This window comes from Epinephelus moara, chromosome 7 (assembly GCF_006386435.1).
Source record: "Epinephelus moara isolate mb chromosome 7, YSFRI_EMoa_1.0, whole genome shotgun sequence".
NCBI classification, from domain to species: Eukaryota; Metazoa; Chordata; class Actinopteri; order Perciformes; family Serranidae; genus Epinephelus; species Epinephelus moara.
In genome coordinates this window covers 14,789,435-14,799,137 of record NC_065512.1, presented here as the reverse complement: position 1 = coordinate 14,799,137, position 9,703 = coordinate 14,789,435, and the positions used below count along the sequence as shown (strand labels likewise).

The window sequence follows — 9,703 nt, the reverse complement described above, 5'->3', positions numbered from 1 at the left end:
GAGATACTTTGTGGTTTCAATTTTGTGTTCTTGGACGTTAGTCTGGGGCGCCGTCAGCCATTAGGTGTGCTAGCCGCTGCCCCCGCCGATCTCCGCAAAGGATGTGAGGACTCTAAAACTTCACCAGGGCCTCCGTCGGCATATGGGTGAGTAGATAATGGCTGAATTTTCATTTTTGGGTGCACTATCCCTTTAAAATCATGTGTAAGGAGCCCCTAATTAAACTTGATTTCCCACCTGAAGAGCTGATCTCCAGAGCGGTGACTCGCCAGGCAATATCATTTTGGCCACAGTCTTTATAATGACAGGATTATGGGTCATTTAGCTAGCTAGCAAATATTTCTTGACCTCAGCGAGTCTCTCATCCATTCTTTGTCACACATGAGACAGCAACAGCAACAGAGTTCTCTTCATGCATGGTGAGGAGAGGAGTCGAACTGCTATAGGAGCAGAGAAAATGAGCTGCGATGGGAGCTGGTATGTAGAAGAACACGTGGGGGGGGGGGGGAGGCATTTAATTCTGGGGGCGACAAGGCTGGAAATAGGACAGTGGTGCAAAGTGCAGTGTCCCAGAACGCTGACTCACCTCTTGCCACCACCAGTCTGGGGTTGTATATTGAAAATAATAGGGGTGTATTTTTCGATACCCTGCATTCACTGCTGGGGTGTTCTGGCCTTAAGAATTGATGTGTTTTCGTTCCCATAGAATGAGCCGTTTATATCTACAGGGCGGATCCTCTTCCATGGAGTCTGCCATGTCGTTTCTGCAGTAGCTCAGAATTAACAAATCAAACAGTGGCTCTAGACAGGACCATCTGTGTTTTTGCGTTGGCCACTATTCTCCTACATGCTTAGCACATGAAAGAAGTTTCAGTTGGTTGCAATTTGTAACCTTCATTAGCCTCATAATGAAGAGATAATACAGCCTATCAAGTCAAGGTGGCTATTCTGCAGTGGAAGTGGAAATTATCATGGTTCTGGTCACACTGTAGGAGAGAAAATTGTCATTAGGCATTTTTCAGAAATAAAAAGCCTTAAATCTTTATTTTATGTAAATGTGATTAATGATGGAACGGAGGACAAGCCTGCAGTAAGTGCACTTTTGACATATTTTCATTAATGATTTTCTTACAAATACTCAAGAGTATTCAAAGAGCTCTCCACTGGGGTAAATTAAATGATAAGATCAGTGTTGTCCATGTCTTCTACGATTTGTATAAAACTTACTTACAGAATTTACAGAAACTTGAAATCATTAAAATGTGATATCACGATAGTTATTAATTAAAAATATTTATGTTATATTTTTTTGGTTTTAGCTGCACTGAGATCAGTTATTTAGAATGTACATATTTCTCCTAATATGAGCATATGACCAAGTGCATAAGAAGGTTTAAGAAAATAAAGTTTTACAACCTTTTAACTGCCGGGAAAAAGCACCCAGCAGTGGTGGTATGTGCATGTAGATGCATACATATATGTATGTGTGTGTGTGTGTGTTTTTAAAGGGTTGGAAATATTCTGAAAAAACGTGTGACCACAGATCAGAGAGACCGTACAACAAGGGTCTGTTCAGTGTCACAGAGCAACACCATGATGTTGTCATGGCGACCGCAGAGTGATGGAAACACCTCCTGTCTTTACCTGGTGTGCTTTTCTCCAACACATTATTCTACATAAGTGTTACCTCCAGAGCGACTCGTTCATACAGCCGAGCCACTTTCACACACCTGACATAAACATTAAGCGGCATATTCCCATGTTTTCACTGCAGGGTGCAGTTAAAACAAAGTGACTATGAAGAGGTGCATTACACCAATAAGCTTTATTTTAAAACACTAGTGTCATCCCTACAGACGTGAGACATGAAGTCACATATAAATGTGCCACAGCTGTGAGAAGTCATGATGGCGTGAGTAACGTGGCGTGAGCTGTTTCTCTCATTTGTGAGATTTACAGTTTAATTTTTCACACGCTGGTGTAAAACAATCTGGCTCCCTCACTGATGACTCTCTGACAAGAAGTCATTTATAACAGGAACAGCAGCCATGTTCTACATTTTCATGCCAGGCAGATGTCACCCATGTGTCATTCAGTGTGTCAAATCTTAGACAAAAGAATACATACACAACATCATGTGCAATGGAGACCTATTTATGATCACTTTCAAAAACAAGTTCAAATAGTTTCCGAGAAGTGATCAGTTATGTATTTATGTATTATGTATTTACTTTACCTAAAAGAATGTTTCAATGCAACATATCTAAAAGCCTTGTGATTTGTTGGCTTTGTAAGTCTGTATGTATTTTCCTTGCTCCATACTGCAATCTAGAAATGTCATTTTTGTCCGTGGGATCAGACTGTCACACCGCCTGTGTAAAATGCTGCGATACTTCAGTAACAAAGTCCCAACGTCCTCAAACACGTTCGTCAGAAACAAAAAGTATCTTAGTTTGTTCCTTTTGCTACTATTGGTCCAATTTGTATGCCATATCAAACTACAAACGTTACTAAGAATAAATGAACAAGTTTCAAACGTAAAATTTGGTCAGGTTTTGTAGTTTGTAAACTTCTTGTGTCTGGATCAGCTGTAGACTGACTTGAGGGAGATGGCCGCCATCTTTATTTCAACATAGATGAGTGTACTGTGCTCTTGCTGCCACTAGATGGCATATAAAAGTGATCATGGGTGTTGACGTTTGGTCATGGACCTTCCATGTCCAGAGATGTAAAAAGGTACCCTGGTTGTGTTGGTTGTTGACGATCTGGGACACCGTGTCAAGTTCTGCCTGTTACATGCATTGTCCTCTTTCAAAATACAGTTCCGTTGTCACTGAAAATTTACGCACTGTGAATATAGACGCACTATGTTGGTAAAACACCGTGAACTTATGTCTTTTTTCCTCCAACAACTAACGCATGTGGTTGGGTTTAGGAAAAAAGAACAGGGTTTGGCTTTATCATCTTACAGGATGTGAACACCGCTCTCCCGGGTGAAAGTGTTTGTTGGATACTCTGACCTTTACTTTTGTTCTTGTGCCGAGCGCCGTTACCGGCCGCATATCATGCTGACGTTAAAGGACGGCTTTTTTCGACAGTGCCTGACGCCACAAGTCATTGCTCAAGCGCCAGATTGCGATGACTTCGGAGTGAGACCAGGTTGGTTGCATGGAGTATGCACACAATAGGGAAATACTACTTTCTCATTAACGTCATGCCCTGAACTTTGACCCTCTTACTCATACATCTGTTACCATGGAGATAAAACAACTTGCTCTTCACTGAGCTAGTTATTATGGCATACATTGTAGATTGTAAAATATTATAATCATGATAGTAAAGTAAGACGCTATACATTTCTATATCATTATTTAATAATTATGCCCTTTTATTGTTGATTGTTGTATTGATTATGTTATTCAATTCAACAATTATTATTCCTATTATTATTCAACTGGTCATCAGTCACCAAAATGCGCTGCCATCCATCATTGTGACTCCTGACAGCGGCTGTGATGTATTCTTTGCTGCACAGAGGATTGTAGGTCAGAACAGCCAGAAAAGCATGCTGGCTTGTATACTGCAAAATGTAGTAGAACATCCTGGTATGTTTGGCATACTGCATTTGACATACTATGCATTGGGACATACTAAATCTTTTTCTGGCATACTATAGTATGGTGATATGGGTATTGGAACGCACAGCATGAATGAGGTCAACAGGACTAAGTTAAGCAGAATGAAGTATAAGGTGCAATAAACTCAAAATGTAATATCCTCATATGAAGACACAGGGTCCCAGAAGTGAGGTTGAAGTTTGCCCAAGGGCATAATATTCAGTAAACTTTATAATCTTATGTATATGGCACTAATAAAATAGCAAACATAGGGAAATAGTAATTATTCATTGACTGTTTTCACACTTGCCACATCGTCTTGAGTTCTTCTATGAGTTCTGTCACTCACATTAACCATGCAACAACAGCCTAGAGGGACAAGGAGGTACAAATATCTGCAGTTCGGACCCTAACTTTTCAACATCTGCTGCCAAAATCATGTGTGGCTGGTCACACACCACTGAGCTCTCAGCATGTCCTGCCTGGCCCAGACAGTCTCAAAAATAAGCAAACCTCAGAGTCGTCCACATCATGTGTACCGTTTGTGTATGTGTGTGCCTCTGTTTCCCCGACTACTTCCAGATGTCCATCTTTTTTGACATTTTAAATAAACGCAACATAGTAAATCGCCCGTCAGGTGTGCGATGTGAGAGGACTCGTGGGCATCATGTGTCTGTAAGATGTTGTTCTTGCTGAGTCAACCTTCGCCCAGCGGAAGCTGAGGTGTCGTCTACTGCGGTTTATACAAGCTGCGATCTTCAGAATCTCATTAAAACCACAGCAGCAGTGCAACCCCCTGAACAAATGTGTAATGAAAGAATAAGGCTATCAAAACTGCAGTGTGTGGAAATGAACCTCAGCTTCCTGGTTACTTCTGATTTACCATTGCATGTAAGGAGAGGACATTAAAAACAGAAATTTGGACACATTTGGAAGGCTCACACATGACAAAGGGATGCTCACTGCAAAAACAAGAAATCTTTTCGAACTTCAAATTTTTAAACCTCTTAAAAAATGTGTCAGAGTTCAACAAAGTTATTGACACAAGATCAAATGCTTTAGAATTACCATCTATCTTTTTCTTTGTTGTTGTTGCATCAGTATTTCTATCAAACATAATAATAAGGAATTCACTACAACGTCGAGGTATATTCCAAACACACTACAGGTCTGAGTAATTCTGAGTTCAAGTCTGAATGTAGCTTGGCTTTAGTGTCAAGGGTCAAAGTTGGGGGATTGTATATCTGATGAAAAAGATACTGCTGTTACAGGGAAAAGGGGCAGCCTGCAAACAGCTCAGTCGGGTTTAGGAAGAAAATGTTGGTATTGTATGTTTCTGCAAACCAAACATACGTTACATTTACATGTTTCATATGCATCATATCAATGTTTCTAAAGTGAGGGTTTTTTTTGTTTTTTTTTTAAACAGCTTGCACTCAAAACTTTTAGTTTAGTACAATACTGTAACAAAGGTTTTTGGTACACCAGACACAAAACCAGTGTGTCACATGACCCTTGTCTAACAGGAATTTAATGTAAGTTTAACATATCTATTTTGTTGTTGTCTATGTCATATGAGCCTAAAAACATTAAGTGCACATTTTACAACATTGTTTTATCATTAAATTATAATATATTGTGGCAAGCTTGGGTTTCTCAATCACTGGAATTAGGCAAAGAGACCCAGACAACATTTGCATATGGGGCTCATGTGGATAGTAAATGTGCTGAAAAATGGGCCCTTTATGGGACTGTCCACAGGTTCAATAATGGCCCCATACTGATTGCCCACATGGTTGATTTTACCCAAGTGGGCTGCAGATAAGATCTCCATGTTGGGCTCATGCCAACTTGGTACCCAGGTAGCCCAAGCATAACCCATGCATGGCCCATTAGGGTAAACCCATCCATGTAGGCAATTGGCATGGGGCCATTATTGAACCAATGGACAAAGGGGCTGAAAAATGGGCCCTATATGTATAGATAATGATAATAATGTACAGATAATGTAATGTATGCAATGTGGTTTGCAGAAACATACAATACGGACATATTTTCTGGAGTCTGGATTGCCTGCAATCATNAAAATTAAAATTAAAAAAAAAAAAAAAAAAAAATTATTGAACCCGTGGACAAAGGGGCTGAAAAATGGGCCCTGTATGTACAGATAATGATGATAATGTACAGATAATGTATGCAATGTGGTTTGCATAAACATACAATACGGACATATTTTCTGGAGTCTGGATTGCCTGCAATCATATTGTCACTGTTTGTTAAATGTGCTGTATGTAACTCTGGAGAGTATAGTTGATTGTTGGGTCTCATTCTCATACATTCATTCATTTTCCATGACCGCTTATCCTGCTGGGGGTTAAGGGGGGACTGGAGCCTATATCAGCTGAGGAGCGGGGTACACCCTGGACAGGTCGCCACTCTAGGCAGACAACCATTTACGCTCACATTCACACCTAGGGCCTATTCAAAGTCACCGATTAACCTAACTTGTATGTCTTTGCACTGTGGGAGGAAGCCGGAGTACCTGGGGAAAACCTGCGCTGACACGGGGAGAACATGAAAGCTCCACACAGAGAGGCTCCCCCACCCCGGGGTTCAAACCAGGAACCCTCTTGCTCTGGGGCAACAACGCTAACCACTGCAACATGCTGCCAAGTCTCATTCCCAGGTCATCAAATATCTTCACTCTGAGTTGGTGGTTCAGTCTGACTACCAACCCAAAGCGTCTGCAGTTGATGATGTGGGAATGAAAGAATTAAAAAAAAACACTAGTAGCACTGAAGCCCAACATGGTAAGATTAATGTAAAAGTTACACATCTCTTTTTAAGCTGTTGTAATTTGCATCATACACGTCAACACCCAGCAATGCTGGACAGGAATAACATAAGAGATACAAAAAATGTGGGGGAGCTGCTGCTGGCTGATTCCTCAGTCATGGAAACACACCTGTCTCTGGTGTCCTGGATTTATATTCCTCAAGCACACACACACACACACACACACACACACACACACACACACACAGAGCACAAAATCTGGCTCTTGGACAAACAGTGACAGAGCTCAGCTGATGGGACAAGACAGCCAACATTCTTCCTCAAAAGCGCTTCTCTATTTAATCTCTCCTCTCATACGTTGGACTGAGATGGAAATATCAGCTCTGTGTCTCCTCGTCTCCAGACACATCTGTCTATTCTCTCCCTTCTGTCAGATACAGACGACTCTCTTCTCGCCGTCTCCCTTTCTTCCTGTGTCTCTGTGTGAACAGAGCGATGTCTGTTCTGCACCGTCTTCACCCTCTGCCTCAAGTCTGTCTTTTTGCCCTTCCTGGCCCTTTTTCTCCCGGTGCACTGACCTCAGGCACTCGGTGACCTCGCAGATTTCTGTGTCTCTTAAAACTACCTTGCTAACAGAGCAGGGACAGGCACTACAGAAAAGTCCAGGGGTGATGATTTGTGAGAGGCCAACTAGTAACGATTACATTCTGGGCAAAGATTTCACACTAAATAAGGTGTTTAACTGTTCATACATGAGCACACATGCATATGCATTTACTTTTCTTGGGCTTGATGCTTGCATATATAGAAAAAAAAAGCATTACAGAAGCATTACAGAAGCACTAAGCCATTAAACTATTCTATTATTCGGCTAAATTAGGTCTTTGAGTTCCTCCTTCTGCAGCCTGACCAAAAGCTACCATTTAAATCCTGCTGAACATGTTTGGCAAACCACTCTGCCTTCCTCCCTGCACCGCAAACCATTTACAAATTTATTCTTAAGCCAGCCGTGCCTGTGCATTCAATCTTGGTAAGTGCACTGACGTTGTGGTTTCTCAGCGAGAGGGGAAAAAACATTTGCAGCTCCTCGGCTCCCTAAACACAGCTTTTATCACAAAGCACACCTCGTAAAATTAACACCTCTTCAAGTCACGCTGCAAACGTCCTCGCTCAAACAAACCTCGTAGACAATCCAGAGGAGCACGGCTACACCACACACACACAGACGGTGCCACAGCTGTGCAGCTAAATGACCAAAGTGTTTACTCCTGTCCCTCTCCTGCACCATACTATTATTCTTGCTTTGCATTGGGTCCTTTTGTCCTTTTTGTGCGGTGCATTCCTGAAGTTTGCAGAATGATGTGTACAGGAGGGTAAAATGTTGTATGTGCACACAGACAAATACAAACACACACTCCATTCGAAAGGTTACTCTTTGTGCACAGGAGCAGCTATATGTCTTCTGTCGCCCTTTACACACAAGGAGGTCACTGCAGGGGCAATACACTGATTTTATACCCACGAGGCAATGCAATATTGACTAATAAAGGAAGAAGCGAAAGGCAAGAGGAAAGAAAGAAAGTCTGTGTGAAGAAAAGAAGAATTTTTAATTAGGTGAGGAATACCGAAAGCCTTTAGAAACTTGATTTTTTTTTTACTTGCACTCAATATAAAGTGTATTTCACTGCAGGTCCCTCAGCGTCATGCACACAGATCAAATCAACAAAGACAAAACTACATATTAACAATCAAACAAGAGAAAAAGATTAGATCTGCATCCTAACAAAGCACCAAAAAACATTTTATCGTGATTTTCTCAGAACACCTGCAGATCTGTGTTGATGCCAATTTTAAAATGGATCCAAAATATCTTTCCTTACATTGTTCTCATTCATATTCATGCAGCTAAAGAACTGCGGCCTTTGATTTGTAAGGCAGAACCACGTGAATGACTGGAGACTGTTCTGAAAACCAGTACAAATCCCACTTCAGCTGTAGCATCAGACTAACAGGCTTCACGTGAAACTGAACATCTGATCAAGAGGAGGAATTCTGAATATATAGATTAAAATATATAAATTTCATCCTTTAGCGGGTGAATCATTCAATAGTCGCTGTGGCTGACAAAGCACCAAACAAATGAGCTTTACCAGAGCATTACTAAGCAAATTCCAGTGAGACAGAGCTGCTCAGAGCCAAAGACTGTGTTTGCTCTACAGTCTCTTCTCACCTAACTGCTGCTCTTAACTCCATCACATGCATCTGACAGTTTGGCTCCAGCTCTCTGCACACACGCACACATGCACACAAAACATTTCTCTCACTGATGGATGCACAACACATACTTTGGCTCTCTGGAGCTCGGGAGAAAGCAGACTAATTACTGTAGGGATGCAGCAGCCTGGGAAACACCATGCTAGCTTATACTGGAGCTGTTCTGCCTGCTTCTCTGGAGGATGATGATGTGCAGGAATGATGCTGACTGCATAGCTAAAGGGCATATTCATGAGGCCTTTCAGATCCCCCAGAACAGCCATCACTGACATTTATTTTTTGTGACAAATAGGGATTAAAATATGCAAATAATTTGGACTAAAAATATCAACGATAAAGAGACATGAACATTTATCTTTTGTTCTCAATTTAACATTTATCAAGATATATTTAAATGAGAGCCTCAGTTTAAAGCTTTAATCAGAGCTGAAGTCCTAATAATTCATTTTCACTATGAATTTCTGACAAAAAGCAAACTCTAAGTTAACTAATTAGAAGATGTATTGGATGCATAGTATGCAGTGCAACAACTCACAGAACACACAAACTCTTCATTAAAGGCAACTTTCATGCAGATGCACGAGAAAATACTTGTGCAATTCACAAAATTTGCCTACTAAAGGAGATAAAAAATCAAATGAAACACATGATACAAGAAGAAAAGGACACTGCTTACCTTTGTGAGTGGCCGTTTATGAGGATATAATCACTGCAGTCAGACTAACAGACAGAATAGCAGGCAGACAGACAACCACACAGAGGGAACCCTGGGATATGTGCTCATAACAGACGCACACCTTGTGGACACAGCTTATATCTGCTAGAGGGTGGAGCCACTCTGGTGGGTGGGATACACAGAGAGAGACAGAGAGGAAGGGAGGGATGGAGGGATGGAGACTTGACCAAGAGTAAATATAACCTCCCCAAAAAAAGTTATGCCATAATTTATAGCGGCAAAACATGCTCACATCCCCCCGCTGAGTGCCCACGGTGGATGACAATGATAAACAGGAATG

The 9,703-nt window shown here is 41.2% G+C and overlaps 1 protein-coding gene across 1 annotated transcript in view; it reads right to left on the bottom strand.

The window, feature by feature from the left end:
• col8a1a (collagen, type VIII, alpha 1a) overlaps positions 1-9,484 on the bottom strand; it is a 17,590-nt gene extending 8,106 nt beyond the window's left edge. Inside the window, exon 1 of the mRNA XM_050049266.1 lies at positions 9,364-9,484. The gene's annotated coding sequence lies outside the window, so the exon portion shown is untranslated. The remainder of the gene's footprint in view (positions 1-9,363) is intronic.
• Between the last annotated feature and the right edge of the window lie 219 nt (positions 9,485-9,703).